The sequence below is a fragment of the Phacochoerus africanus genome, chromosome 7 (genome assembly GCF_016906955.1).
Source record: "Phacochoerus africanus isolate WHEZ1 chromosome 7, ROS_Pafr_v1, whole genome shotgun sequence".
NCBI classification, from domain to species: domain Eukaryota; kingdom Metazoa; phylum Chordata; class Mammalia; order Artiodactyla; family Suidae; genus Phacochoerus; species Phacochoerus africanus.
The window spans coordinates 53,346,260-53,362,695 of NC_062550.1; the positions used below are offsets into that span (position 1 = coordinate 53,346,260).

General features: G+C 35.4%; 1 protein-coding gene across 12 annotated transcripts in view; it reads left to right on the forward strand.

Moving 5' to 3' along the window:
• The window catches only part of SOX5 (SRY-box transcription factor 5), a 999,607-nt gene that overhangs the window by 428,680 nt on the left and 554,491 nt on the right, over positions 1-16,436 (forward strand). For 9 of the 12 annotated variants that reach the window (XM_047787389.1, XM_047787393.1, XM_047787388.1 and 6 more), the window contains one exon: positions 751-862. The exons of the other annotated variants lie outside the window; for them this stretch is intronic. The gene's annotated coding sequence lies outside the window, so the exon portion shown is untranslated. The remainder of the gene's footprint in view (positions 1-750; positions 863-16,436) is intronic. 12 annotated transcript variants of the gene reach the window in all.

The window sequence follows — 16,436 nt, forward strand, 5'->3', positions numbered from 1 at the left end:
CAGATTGTCCTTAGCTTTTCATGTTCTCTCCTAATATGTATCTTACTGATTGGAGCAAAATAGACGTTCAGAAGACATACTTACGTCAGAATAATGTGATCACACACATTATTCACCCTAGACTCATAGTTTTCTTCAGTAATAACCTAATGTAATCATTTTATTGAAACATCTGAATGTATCTGCTGTACATATTTCCATACCACTGCTTTCAAATAAGCTGTTTCAGATCTGCTTTCTCGTCTCTTTGGTTATATTCCTAACATAACCCATGTTACTTTCTCCCACTTCTATCCCTTTGTTTTCTTGCCTCTCCCAGAGGCAAGCACTGTTAACAGATTCTTGAATGTCCTTCCAGATGCGTGCTATACATAGGCAATCTTAAATTCATACACACACACACGCGTACTCACAGGCAAACATATATCCATTTTGTTTGAATTTTTGTTCGAACCATGGGCATATTAGAGTTACATAAAATAAATATATAAAATTCTACCCTTCAAAATAAAGCAAATTGGCAAAATCCCAAAGATCTAAGGTTAGCTTTTCAGTTTTTTGAAACTTTAACCTTTAGGACTTTTTACCCCATATCTTTTGGGTTCTCTTTATGAAATATATTTCCCTTTATGTTAAGAGTCTCTCAGTTGTAGTAAAATAAACTCAACTCAGTCTGATTTGAACTAGTTGGATTTTAGAACCTCTCTTTTCCGTTATCTTCTAATTGACTCTGCTCTGATTTACTACTAGGGCTCAGGCTGAACTGAAGTGTCCTCCATACTGACAGCTCCAATTCTCCATTTGGAAGAGAGAGCCACCCTCTATGTGTAATTCAGAAAACCTCAGAGAAGGCCTGATTTAGGTACATACCCATCCCTGTACAATTATTATTATTACTATTTGTGTGTGGGGGGCATGGAGATCAGGTACAGAGTCAAGCATGGGCCAAGTACATACCTAAGCTACAAGTATGGGGGAGGAATACTGCCAAAGAAAAAGGGGTGCTTTTATCAGATGAGTAATGGGATAGCATGCTGGGCCGGTGAAATGTGCACCTAATGTAGTCCACAACATCCCTTTTTTGGAGTTCCCCAGTGGCCTACTGGTTAAGGATCTGGTGTTGTCACTTAGGTGGCTCAGGTCACTGCTGTGGCGGGGTTTGATCCCTGGCCTGGGAAACTTTTGCAAGCTGTGGGCGCAGCCAAAAAAAAAAAATTAGCGAACGATATATTAGCCATGGAAAAAATAATATTTCTATGGTGCTGAACTTGTTTTTAACAAAGACAAAAACCCTTAATATGTTGTTTATAACTATAAGGGGATTATTCAACTGAAAAGGTGTTTAATATTCCTTGAAAAAAACTTCATTATGGATGAATTTAAATATTTTCTCTAATTATTCTTTGCTTTAAATTGGTATCATCCAACTGATGATACCTGTTATTATCACAATGAAAGTGAAGTCATGACTGCATACCTGTATTATTGCTTATAGTCAGATATTCTGGCAAATATGTATCATTATGTTTAAAAGCTGTCAGAAAAATCCCAGTTTTTCTATTTGCAAATTCTGTCTTGAGCTCTCCACTTCTATTCTTTTCTCCATTGCCACCTCCCTGTTCTACCATTTTTCTTCTGAACTTAAGCAATAGTTTCTCCGTGGTCAATCTGCTTACCCTTTCACCCTTCTCTCACAAATATTTTTGTCACACAGCCCGAACAATCTCTTTGAAATATAATCAGGTCACAAAATATAAATCATATCATGATAGCCTCTTGTTTAACATCCTCCAATGGCTTCTCATCATAACTGGAATTCAATCCAAATTCTTGGCCCTGACCAATAGGTTTTGCAGGATATGGCTTCTGCTTACATCCGTAACTTCAGTTTGAGCCATTACTCTCTCATTTATGAAGTTGAAATCATACTATCATTCATTTGGGGGAATATGTCAAAAACTGTCCCCAAATAGGGCCTTTGCATATGCTATTCCTGCTGTGTAGAACTGTCCCCTTCCCCACATCCACCCACCATGTCAAGCTTTTTCTTATCCTTCAGGACACGACCAAAATATCAAGTTGAGAGAGGTCTTCCTTGCTACTTAATCTAAATTTTACCCTGCCCCTTTTTTTTTTCTGGCTTTTCACCACATTTGTTTTTCGTAAGCTTACAATTATAGAACTTTATGTCATTATGTTTACTTATTTACTGCCTGTCTCCCCTACTACATTGACAGCTGCATGAGGAAAGAATAAAGGTCAATTCCTGTTTTTTTGACAGTGCACTGTTAGTATTTATTTAGCACAGTGGCTGGCACAGAATATTTGCTCAGGAAATATTTGTCAAATATCAAACAGAATGAATTTAGTAATCTCATTTAAAAATCCACTCATCTGAAAATCAAAAATATTCTTCTCTCTGATAATAAAAATAGAAAAGCAAACAAACAACCAAACCCAAACAAACAATGGCAAACACTGCTAGAAAGAGAAAGGAAGTTTGGTCAAGATGAGGGACAAGAAAAATGAAAAACAGTCCTCCAGAGAATTTAACCAAGGCTGGCTGAATACTTACAGAAGGGAAAAAAATAGATTCAAAGAGTAAAAATTATCCACGATAAAGTATCGCCTAATCACAGGAGATCGTGTTAGGTGTCTGCTGTGGGGACTAAAGTCTAATTTCAGGGCTACAGGGAACAACTGATAGAAAAATTAGACCAAACTGGATTGGATTATTGTAATGCACTCACTTTTCTGTGTTTGGTTTGGGGTTCAAGCTTCCCAAATTAGAGTCTGGTAGTGGGCCTGTTTCTAATTCATTCAAAAGGGAGTGGTGGTTTGTTGTCTCATTGTCTTGCTAAGGCTGTTGTATAAGCGTGTAGGGTCTCTGATTTTATTTCTACAGTGTGGTGGCAGGAATGATGGCAAAAGTATGGAGGAGAAGCTTAGGAACTTTGTCAATCTGTGCTTTTAAGTTGCTTATAGGTGAATCTGGGAATACAGAAATTTTGGTGTCCTGGCCATGATTTGATGGCATGTATATATATATGGTCATGAGCTAAACTCAATAACCAGATTAAATTTAGTATATTTGGTCTGCATTTAAAAATAGGATATTGACTTGTAATGGGCAATCTCATGTTAAAGCCATTTGTGATATATACCAGTCATATGCTAGTTAATACAAGCACATAACTATAAAACTAGTTTGCTGAGCTTCAAGGAAGTCATCCCTGAGAAGCCTTTTAAGATTAGACCTGAAGCATGTTATCTTTACATCCCTCCTGCTATTGCTCTGAGATTCCTCCTTTGGGAATCTTTGACCTATATAATAAATCCATAAAAAGAAATTTTACAATGGGGAATTGTGTTTGCATTAAAAACATGGGTTTTAATATATTTTTGACCCAGGATTAAAAGTCAGTCTCATTTGAATGTAATTCATTATTGTCTTTTAGAAAACTTAGCTATATTTATAATCATCAGAAAATGTCTCTCATCTTAACTTTCACAGAGATTCTCTTTGTGCATAGAGTTTGAGGAAGTCTATGATGTCATTCCATTATTTAGAAAGGAATCTGTTTTACACTTAGCAGTCAGTGTATCTGAATATGTGTCACAAATACTACCATCATGTATTTATGGTTACTCTTCATTTCTTATATGCTGAATGACTAAATTATAATAAAGGCTGAATAACCCCTTTTAGATTTAGAAAGGATAGTGGCTATCTTTGAGAAATGTTTTATTCTAATTAGTCCATTAGTCTCCAGTGGAGACCAGTAGTGAATGGAGCTCACTGGACACTAATTCTTCTTTTCCAAGTAAAAACCTTTGACCAAATTTGTATCATGATGTAGTCCTGGAGATCCGTTCAAAATGCATCTCCTTTCTTTTCTTTCTTTTTTTGGGTAATGTTTCATAATATTCCACAAGTGATTTATGCAAGAACATTTGCCTGACGGAACTGCACATTCTCAAGGTAGGCTGTTTTCTGTGAGGCCTGAACTTTCAGATTGTTCTTTTTGAGGGAGTAATTCCTTCAAAGTGTCCCAGGAGTTTGAATTTTACCGTCTTCTGTGAATTTATCAGCTAACAATTTTGTCAGAAAAAGCCATACTCCAAATGTCCTAGGGCTGTTGTTAGGACAGACCTGTCATCTGCATTGTGTGATTCCGGTTTCCAGGCAATTCCTGTGTAGGAGGTACAGAACAAAATTTTTGTACCTTACTTTAATATCTGCATTAGCTCATGAGAACGGTTTGATGCTGAGCAGACACTTTTTGAGAGATTATTATCTGGGAGAAGAAATACAGGCCCAAAGTGGATCAGGACCACAGGAGGGATCAAAGGAGGAGAGAGAGATACTTTTGTTTTAGTTAAAGAAAAGAAAAATAGTGGACAGTATTTAACGTGAGTGTATTAATGTTCTAGATTTCTTTATAAAATGAAGCTTTACTTGAGTATTTTACCATCCATTTGAATGCACTTTAAAAAATCAAGGTAATTGTTTATCAGCTTTTTGTCACCAGAAGGGTAGCACTGTTCTTACAGAGAAGTGAGACCCTTGAAATTAGCCTGTACCTTCTGGAAAGACACAGTGAGAATGAGAGGGCACAGGGTCGCTTATCCAGTTGGGAGGATCAGTTGCTCAACCCTGGCCCTCAGTGGGGTGAGGATATTTTAGAAAGGACATCTTCATACTGCACATGTTAGTGATGAGATGCAGTTTATGTTGGTACACACAATTGTGACTTTTTCTTGTTTTGGAATATGCCTGATATTTATGCCAAAAGGATTTATCGTCAACTCTCAACTGAATCTGAAGGTTGGTACAAGGCATAAAAAGAAAGGTGTATATCTTATTATAATTTGCATTGCTTTTGAGATACGCTCTGTGACTTACTGCAACATATACAATGTCCTTATAATGTTCTTAGTTAAATTACGCAGTTATTTGAATTTCAATCCCATGATGGTTGGGCAATGAAAAATGGCCTTGCTTATTCAAGGAAGCTTAAATGAAGGGAAAGGGTTTGGGGAAGTCACAAGCTGAAGTTGCTTTTCAATGAAAACTTGCCTATAAATGACTGAGAGAAGGACTTTTTATGTTGCCAGTTAAATATACATGCGTATTCAGTGTAATTTAGGGAGTTTAAAAAGGAAAGAAAGTGTTTTTCTATGTTTCTGAGATATAGCAATACTTTGTGGTATTATCTGCTATTTTGAATTAGTTACCTCTTGATTTTTTTTTTTAACCATATTGGATAGAATCTTTTCCATGCAGGTACTTTTCAACAAACTAAAGAAACATCCATCAAGATGCTAGCAGATTAGAAAAAGTGGGCACTAAGGAAATTGCTTTAAAGATGATGCATGTAGGAAGCAGTTGGATATACACCTGGATGAGGCCAGATGGGGTTCATAGTCAGTGGGCGCCCTGGCCATGATGGCACTATTCTCTTTCTGTAATGATTTTAATGAAAACTTGATGGTCAGATCTTTGCTTTTGTTGGTAAGCTTTATGCCTAACCTCTCACCTTGGTTGACATTGAACTTGCCACTAATGGCTTCACAGCAGCCCAGCAGCAGTTTCTCAGCTCCTTAAGTAAACATCACATTACTTCAAGTTAACATCACATTGTGTCCTTCAAACATTTTCTGTATAGTTATGTTCTACTGACCTCAAATTCACTTATAGAAATTGCTTTTAAGAAACTTTCCTTTTTATATTTTTCAGGAAAGAAATAGAAATAAAATAGCAGCAAGACAAAAATATAATAAGTTTATTACCTCATTGAGCTTTTCCGGGGGTTATTATGCCTTATAATGTAAACTAAATATCCAGTAGAGCTACATCCATTTTACTGAATAGCCGAGTATCCTCTTTGTCCTACTCTGGTGTATTTGGAGAATATAGATTACCTTGTAATATTATGATCTGTTGTTCATTTTTGTCTTGTGGACAAAATATCAAAGGAATGCATAACATTCTGCGAAGGGAATACTATGCTTGGGGTGATAATATGCTTTAATCTGTGATGGCAGTTTGTCTTGAATCATAACCTTCCCATTCTTAATGAACCAGGCTTTGATCTTATACAGATATTTCTGACACCACTGTTGAGCAGTTTAGAATTTTATAATATATTTCTTCCTTAAAAGTATAGGAAGAACTTCTGTCTGAGGAAAGATACTCAGAATCCAGTGTCCCACTATGCTGGCCTGTAAGTCAGGTCTATACCTATGTTGTGATATATTTATGGATTTTTAGACATTGTCAGTCATCACAAAATTATATATAATCTGGAGCCATTTTTAAAAATTCTCATGGATCTGTAGTCTTTGTCAGTTGTTTAAAAATTTATATAATCCAGAGCCATTAAAAAAAATTCTTTAAGTCCTCAATAGCTCATTATAAAATGTTGATGCCTCCATATTAAGTGTCTGTTTTGTAAGCATTTAAACTCCAGGGTGAGGAAGGTAATGCAAAGAATGAACTGGGCCTAGATTTTAATAACTTGGAGCTCATTTTTGCTCTGGGCCCATTCCTCATGATACAGGTAATTAGAGATAAAGGGAACCCTGGAAATTCAGAGATCACTTGACTCAACCAAAAGGAGATGTTATTTTTTTCCATGTGCTGGGCTTATTGTTACCCAGTCTTGCTTCTTTCCAGCAAAGTCTGAATTCTTGATGTCTATGTAACATGTCCTGATTTTTAAAGGTTTTTCAAGGAAAGGGGAACAAAACCACACTGAAGACTAAATGAAACATAGCTCTTAGGTCAGAAGAGGGCCTTAGATAATCCATCTGAGTCTTCCGCCATAAGGAAAAGGAACAGGTGTATGGTTTTTCTTTTGCTCTCAGTTAAGTAGATTATTTCTTTATTTAGTCTTAAGTTGACTAGTAGGTTGGTAGACTTTATGATATTACCTAAGATAAGTGTTGTTTAGCCCTCTATTTCTGAGGGCCATGTCATAGTTTCTAGTGGTGTCTTCGCTTTATTGTTCCAAATAAAATCATGTTGCTTTTGTTAGCTAGGTGGTAGAGGCTTGAATGCTCAGAAATGATGGTTTGGAAAGGTATTTTGTATAATTAAAGCATTTTTGCTCTCTGGATCTTTTCCCTTGTGGTCTTTAGAAAAGTAACCAATTTAAAGTGGCTAACTTTAATAAGTATTCAATGAATATTTACTGAATTAAAAGTAATTGGCCTTTTAGAAAGAAAATGCTTAGTGTTGGTAGGGATATGGAAAAACCTGAGCTCTAATACTCTGCTAGTGAGAATGTAAATGGCATAACCACTTAAGAAAATGTTTAGTATCTACTAAAGTTGAACCTATGAATGAATACCTGTAATTCCAATTCCGCTTCTAAGTATATATCCAACAGATATGCATACATATATTCAGAGCAGCACTGTACAATATCCCAAACTGAGAAGCTACAGAAATGTTCAACAAATACAGAATGCATTAATGAATTGTTGTTTATTCTCAATGGGGAAAAGTATACAGTAGTGAAAAGGTATGATCTACAGCTGCACACAACTATAAATCAGTTTCACAAGCATAATGCTGAGTGCATGAACCAAACACAAAATTGTATATACTATATGATTCTACTTGTATGAAGTAGAGTAACTGACAAAGCTGACTTGTGTGGCTTCTAAAGCAAAAGTAGTTACTCTGGGTATATTAGTAATTAGAAAGGAGTATAAGGGGAGGGTCTTTTGGGGCGCTGGCAATGTTTTATTTCTTGATTTAGTTGTAGGATTTCACAGATGAATTCACTTATTATAGATATCGAGCCAGACACTATGACTTTTTGCAGAGACACTGTGCATTTTTTCTATGTATATCAATCTTTAGTGATACATTAAAATGAAAAAAATTTAATAGATCTTTTAAATTCAATGAAATCATTGTAATTGAAGGAAGTATATTTATTTTTAATATTCTCTAAGATCTTATTACAATTTTAGTGTAAAATTAGGATAGAGAGCTGTAGACTATTAAATGGAGGTACTCTATAAATTATGGCTCTACATAATTACAGTTAAAGTGTGATTCTTGCCAACTTCAGAGATATTTTTAAGAATCTGCATTCAGTTTTCAAAAATAAAAAGTAAAATGTAACCTCAAGTGTAGATCAGCTAGTTATGTATAGAGCATGCCCAATATAATGCCTCTCAGTTTTCAATGATTTCTTACAGTGCTTGCTGGTGAACAGTTTTAATGATGCAAAAATTTTTTATAAAATGAGAAACCTCTATTTAAATTTGTTTCACTATGAAGATTAAGGAATTTTTGATTTGTTATACTGAAGATTATACCCAGAGGAAGTTAAGGAATATTCCTGTCAAGCAACCAAATGCTTGTTTAGTGTCTAATACTAATAAGAAAATACAAATTTACATTTAAATCATAGATTAAATTGAAAATCTTTAGAATCATATGTGACCAAACATTATTACAGAATAATCCCCCCCCCTATTTTTTTCATGAGGAAAAGTTAAAGGCATGTCTAAAGACACATCATTAATACCTCTTTATTACTGGGACTGGAACTCTCCAATATTCCCCAATGCCTGTCTCTTTAGTTGACAGAGAACATTCATGTGCATAATCTCAGTTATTGCTACATTTAATGGGAACACATTTGTGTAATTTAAAGTCATTCCCCTGTTATCTGCCAAATGCCTGTTTATAATAACCCTACATTGGTATTGGTATATTTTCCTGTTATGTTTCTCTCCTTGACACTGTAGATGCCTTGATTAAGAAATAACATGGGTCAATTAGATTCTATTTTACTTGAGGTCTTTTTCACGTTTGACCAAGACTATGACGTCTGCTTTCCTCTGCAGATGAATTTTCCTGCCTACAATTGAATAAATACAATTACTGATGAATAGGGATTTCCTAGGGTTTTTAAAAAGGATCTATGATCATGTCAAATAATCTCATGTAATTGTTTTGTTATTAATATCAAGATGTTTAATGACCTTTGATAATTTCCTTGTGTTATTGGAACACTGAGAACTGTCTGTACCATTGATTTCAAGGTAAGTAAGGGCTTAGGAATTTTTTATTTTTAGATAATGATCAAGTTTGAGATATATAGGGCCCAGCATTTTATATTAATATATCATTTATTGTGTACATATATGCACATATATATTGTGTTACATACGTATATTTTAAATTTTAGGTAAAGTCTTTTAAATGTTGTTATCAAATTAATGCATACATGTGATTAAAGTTAAATCAAATAGTACATAGCAGCAGTTTTTTACCTTACCATATCCATTAACCCTGTGGCATTTTCCAAAGGCAAACATTTTTATTTTATTTAAATTTCTCCTCTATACCTTTAAGTCAGAGATTTTTAACCTGGAGTTAATGGAATTCATGAGGTCCATGTGCTTGGATAGGGGGAAAAAGTTATATCCGAAGTGAAATTTAGGACAAGCGACAATCCACAGTAGTATTAGCAGTACTGTTATTTTATCAGTGACAGAATTCAGAAGCATCTTCATATGACATGAGGTTGTTGCAAAATCTGTCTTGAAATATTGTTTACACTTATCTCTCCTTCTAAATTATATCTAATTATTTAATGCATTAGTAAAGAGGCATATCTATTATTATACCACATATTTGGGTAGTATTTTTGTTATTTCGGTATAATTGATTTCCTTTGCAATTCTATATATTTTATTTTATGCATTTAAAATATTTTTTTGAGAATAGTTCCATAGGCTTCACCAGACTGCTAGTGGAGTCCATGCCAAGTATATGTTAAAAATCTATGTTGTCGATACTATGTATATACCACTGTTTCTTGATTTATCAAATTGAGGCATTTGAGGCATCCACTGGATGCCAAGTAGGAGAGGATTCGGCACACTTATAATATTCTTTCATCTTTTCTCCTATCCTTTGATATAAATACAGTACTTTACTTCTCTATCGGTTGCCTTTTATATGTATCTGTGTATACCTTTAATTAATATTGCTATTTACTGTATCTCTTGATGCTCCACTTTCTAAAGGAAGGTATTAGCATTCTTATTCTTTTCTTTGGCTTGCATCTCTACCCTCCTCCTTCACAATTTCTGTCATCTATACTTCTATATTAGCAATGTTAAAGGTAATAACATTCGCATTCTGTTCTGAAAATGTAATGATGTTCTCAAACAAAATTGAATACCCAATTATTTATCTATATGTTGATTCTAAAAATTTAGGATCAGTAAGCAGTGTTTACCTTGTTATGACTATGCAAATTTTTACTGTATATCTAACAAGGAAACTGTGATTATATGTCCTTTTTGAGCAGTTCTTTGTTTTTCATGTTGAAGTTTCCAGTTGCCTTCCTTTCTTTTTATTTATTTCTCTGAAATGTTTACTTTCATCATATACTCAATTTTGTCAAACTTGTATATCACTTATTCTAGTATGTACCTTCCTCCTGCTTATAGTTTATTTGTTTGTTCTTCTCTTCCTGGAGACTTCCTTTTCTGAACTCTCTTCTGACTGTTCTATTTTCATTTTTTGGGGACTTGCTGCAGAGTTTATCAGAGTAAATCCTCAAATAACTTACTAAAAACTTTGCATAAAAACAAATGTTTCTGAGACTTCACATGTCTAAAAATGACTTTATTCTGCTCAAACACTCAACTTCTAAAATTCTGTGGGATATAGAATTCCAAGTTGATAACCATTTCAGTTTTTCTAAACTTCACAAAAATGTATTGAAAAGTAGTTTATTTAATTGATATTTTGCCTTTAAGAGTTATTTATTTTTTGAATAAGGCTAGATCATCTGTAGGTCCTTTATTGAGAACCATAATGTCCTTTGGATTTGGTTAATCTTTGATTCTGTCCTTTTGTTTTTTTCATGTATATTAAACTTTTTATATTGATTCTTCATAGCTTTTCTCATATGTATTCCATTTATATTTTCGTTCAGTTCACTCTCTAAGTCTGTCTTGGAGTTAAAAAAAAATTCATCCATTTTTTTTCATTTTTGTTCCTTTTTACAGCTGCACCTGTGGCATATGGAAGTTTCCAGGCTGGAGTTCGAATTGGAGAAGCAGCTTTGGCCTACACCACAGGCACAGCAACACCAGATCCAAGCCACATCTGCCACCTATACCGGATTCTTAACCCACCGAGTGGGGCCAGGGATCGAACCCACAACCTCATAGAGACTCTGTCAGGTTCTTAACCTGAGCCACAGTGGGGACTCCTCAGCCCATCCATTTTCAATTTTTAAGTATACTTCTTCTCTGATACTTCATTATTCATAGACTCATCATCTTATACATTCAATGTCTTTTCAAGTCTCTCTGAAGATTATGATATTTATCTTAAAATTTTCTCTGCCTGAATTTGTCTCCCTTAGAATCGTTTTTTTGTTCGTTTATTTTAATTTGCTTGTTCTTTTTCAGACTGCAAACTTTCCTCAACTTTTTGCTGATTCTTAATTGCCTGTAAAAATTTTGAAGAGAAGTAGACTCAAGGTCTACATCTGGACAGAGCTTGTCAATAAGCAAGCTTCACTTAGAAGGGTCGTCAGAAGCCCAGCCGCAATTCTAGTCTCATCAGTCCTTCAAATCATAGAGGGCTTTTCTTAGAGGATCATGCATCTCATTAGTAAAGTCCCTTCCCCTTTTTTTTTTTTTTTTGCATGAAATTTTGTGTGTTGCTGAATTCTAGGTAATATACACACAGGAAGGAAGCTAGTGAGTGGGGTTTTGATTCCTTTAATTGTCAAGTTTTCCATTTCACTTTTCCTTCCTTTTCTCCAAGTTGGCTAGAATTTTCAAGTCTTGAACCTTCCTAATGTATAACAGGACAGCTAGTTACATTGTTATTTGCAGCCCCTCCTCCACTCTTCCAGGTTACATTTTTCTTCTATTTCCTCAGACATTCTTTCTCCCATGCCTTTTCATTATCCAGAAACCTGTGGAAAATTCGTAGCCACTGATCATTTCATACCGTATTTTTTATTTTTGTTTGTATAGCTTTTTTTACTTTGTTATTATACCTAAGAGATTGGAGAGGAGTGCCCACAATCCTAAACCAGAAGCCCTACATTTCGCAGTGTAATAATACAAATATTATATTGTTTATAATTATTTGAACCTAAGGTCCAACTTTGTATTACATATCACAACAAAACATTTTCTTATAGTTTAAGATACATTATTTTTTCAGAAGTGCAACCCTCAAAATGGTATAAAGACAAAGATTGTAATTCATCTTGTTCTGAAGATCATTAAGAGTGTTCATTATTTTAAAATGGCAGTATTCCCATCATGGCTCAGTGGTTAACAAATCCAAACAGGAACCATGAGGTTGTGGGTTTGATCCCTGGCCTCGCTCAGTGGGTTAAGGATCCTGAGTTGCTGTGAGCTGTGGTGTAGGTTGCAGATGTGGCTTGGATCCTGCATTGCTGTGGCTGTGGTGTAGGCCAGGGCTACAGCTCCGATTAGACCCCTAGCCTGGGAACCTCCATATGCCACAGGTGCAGTCCTAGAAAAGACCAAAAAAAAAAAAAAAAAGAAACTCTTACATACTTGTGGTCACAATACAAACTGTCACAGGCTCTCTGGAAATGTTTGTCAGTTTCTTGAAAAAAAATTAAAAAAAAATAAAATGGCACTTAACCTTATGAAACTTAAATTACCAAATTAGAAAATTAAATGGCAGGCTGAATTTGGCATACAGGCTATAGTTTGTCAATCACAGATTTTTGTGATTATCAAATCTTTCAGTTCGGTGGATTGTCATTAATGATGACATTATTATCCATCCCAATGGCAAAAATGCTTGAACATCTTGAAATATTTGCCTGAATTTTGGTAGTTGAACCATTGTAAAAAAAAACTTCAGAGGTCTTTTATTTTGCTAAAATTTCCTTCTTCCCTATTTGGCTTTTTCTTGTGATAATTGACAAGCTTGGCTACTTTATATATAGAAAAAACCCCGATACTGTTAATCTCACACCAGTCTTAGTGACGACAAGACCCTTTACAAAAACTGAACCAAATAGAGATCATTCCATTAAAAAAGAAGTAGAGAGAGTAGAAAGTATCTATAATGGATTAACCTAAAATAATTAAATGTCAAGGGGGAAATAATTTATGAGTAATGATTGAAATTGTGATTAGTAAAGAAAAAGGCTTTTGAGGGTCTCCTATGAGTCATCACATATTTGAAGACCTATCATAAAGAATTATGCAGTTTAGTGGTATATATATTTTTTCATCTGTGAGATTTTTAACAAGAAAAGCTTAAAAAATACTACTTGATTAGAGGTTTACATATGAGCTAAACCTGACTGATAACAGGTTTTGTGTCTCAATGATACACAGATTTGTTAGGCATAAAAATAACTTATATATTAATATCTTGCCGTGCTCCTATTAGTGATGCTAATGCATGACTTTTATTTCCGGTAATTGTTTGAGTTAGACTTGGGAGCTGACTAGGTTGGCCAATCTAATACATCATTCATAGGCTGCATTGTACACACTCCTCACTCCCTGCAGCAAAAACATAGATGGTGACCGTTGGCTTTGCCTTTGATAGATATTATCTAATGTTTAAACTATTCCATGAAGCCTTTTCTAGATTTTTCTTGGTAATTTCAAGTTTAAAAATGGTATTTGCTTAGGGGCATATTCTCAACTGGGGGTGATTTTAACCCCCAGGGGACATTTGGTAATGTCTGGAGACATTTTTGCTTGTCACAGTCGGAGGATGCTTTTGGCATCTAGTGAGTGGAAGTCCAGGGTTCTTCTAAACTTATAGCACAGCACAGCAGTCTTCCATGATAAAGACTTATCTGACTCAGGAGTTCTCATCATGGCACAGTGGTTAACGAGTCCGACTGGGAGCCATAAGTTTCAGGTTTGATCCCTGGCCTCGATCACTGGGTTGGGAATCCAGCATTGCCCTGGGCTGTAGTGTGGGTTGAAAGTGCGGCTGGGATCCCACGTTGCTGTGGCTGTGGCTTTGGCTGGCGACTACAGCTCTGATTAGACCCCTAGCGTGGGAAACTTCTTGTGCCGTGAGTGCAGCGTTAAAAGAGACGAGGAAAAAAAAAAAAAAAGACATATCTGATTCAAATTGTCAATAAGGCTGAGGTGGCGAAAGTCTGACTGAGTGTAACAGGTGGGAAATAGACCTTCAGGATCCTTTAAATCCATTCCACCTTAATACTCATCAATTAAGTATTTTATGTCTTCTTTATGGACATATTTGAAAATGTAGCATTTTCCTTATATATATTTGAGTCACAGGGAAATAATTGGTTGTCAGTGTTTCTTTCCAGATCAGTCATTCATTTGTTTATCAATTTCTTTCTTTCTTTCTTTTTTGGCCATGTCTGTGGCATGCGTTAAATTCCCAGGCCAGAGATCAAACCTGTCCCACAGCAGCAACCTGAGCCACTATAGTGACAATACTGGATCCTTAACCTACTGCACCGCCAGGGAACTGCATGTTTATCAAATTTTCAGTGAGCCCTCAATATGGGACCCAGGCTGACTACATAAAACTAAATTACAGAAAATCTTAATCTAGATTACAGCCAGGCTGTTAACATGGTTAACAATGGAGACCAATTCCATTGTGTGGGGGAGGGGGAGGGTTCTGGGGCGGGCGGTTCCCCTCACACTTTCGACAGGCAATTCTCAGACAGCAGCAGGGTGTTTGAGAATTTGTCTAACATAGGACACGATCTATCTGTCAATAACGACTCCAGAAGTGAAGGGTTCAGTCCTACGAAACAGTTCCCTATCACCCCCACCCCCTACTTCAGATGCCAGGATCAAGCCAAATTTATTACCTGTGCTTCTTACCGACTTACTATAGATTGTAGGTTTTTAGCAACTCCCTTCTTGGGTTCCATCAGTTTGCTAGAGCAGCTCACAGAACTTAGAGAAACAAACATTTTACAGACTAGATCACCAGTGCATTATAAAAGGATACAACTCAGGAAGGGCCTAATGTAAGAGATGCTTAGGACTCTGCAGGTGTGTCACTCTCCCAACACCTACACATGTTCACCAACCCCGAATCTCTCCAAATCTATCCTTTTGGGTTTTTACAGAGGCTTCCTTACATAGGCAGGGTTGATTCAATCTTTGGCAGGTGGTGATTAATCCATCTCCAGCCCTTCTCCCCTCCCCAGAAGTAAGGGTTGGAACTTTCAGTCCCAACCCTCTAATCACTGATCAAGACTCCTCTGGCAACCAGCCCCCATCCCTAACCTGCTTAGCCAAAGTTTCACCTCGTTAACATAGCAAAAGACACTTTGATCACTCTCTACACTGAGGAAATTCCAAACATATATTGTGAATGTACGTTTTCCAAGGACTCTGCTTTTGCCTTTATTTTGTGGGAACTAGGACATGGATTGTAAGTTAGTTTTCAAATGTGGATTTTAAAATAATAGCTTTTAAAAATAAGCAGAAATGTTTTTTATCATCTAGTATTAAAATATTTTATCATTAGTTCTGTTGAAGTGATTTTTTTGTTATTGTTGTTGTTGAAAACTAATTTTCTTCTTCATGCTATTAAGTGAGAAAGTAAGAAAACACCTATAAAGAGACTAATCTATTTTTACTGTGTAATGATCCCCCTAGTGGATATGAGAAGCAGCTAGATTCAGGATTTGCATAAAGAAGCAGGTGATTGTGGGTGAGACTTCACTACTTGTTTCTCACTTTCAGAAGTGTTTTACACGATCAAGACTGTCTCTACTATTTTTAATAAAGGGACTCCTAATGATTAAATTGCCTATTTAGAAAGCCTTTAATGAGGCAGAAAGTGGTAGCAGTGTGTAATTCTTTAAAATTAGAAAAAGATAAATATCTGAAGCAAAAATTGAAGTGATGCTTTGGTAGTTTTTCAAAAACAGAACTTAATGAAAAGGATTTTACCAATTATTTTGTGTTCTTTCATTTGAATTGGTTATTTTCAAGTAGTCATAATGCTTTCTGATGCTGCTCTGTAGCTGACCTGGAGTTAGAAGATTTATTTTTTTAAAGCAAGAAAAATGTGAAAGAAAGCCGATAATATAAAAATGGGTTACTTATAATAAAAGTGCTGTTTAGAGTCATACTGTCAAAGTAAGATGCTTAAGGCAACTGTTTGCAGTAGCAATATAATAAAACTTTCAAGGTAAGACCTTGTTTTGATTGAGTAAAGTGTTATTGTAATATTAAATATATAGGTTTCAAATATGCTACTATTCAGAACATTGGAAATAGGAACAAGAGAATAGAGATAAATGCCCTGTGAGACAGAGAAAACTCAAAATATTGCTACCTCAAAGAGCTTTACCATGTTCAAGCAAAAATAATGTTAATGATGACTATATAACGAAGCCAACAGCAATAGAACATTATATTGC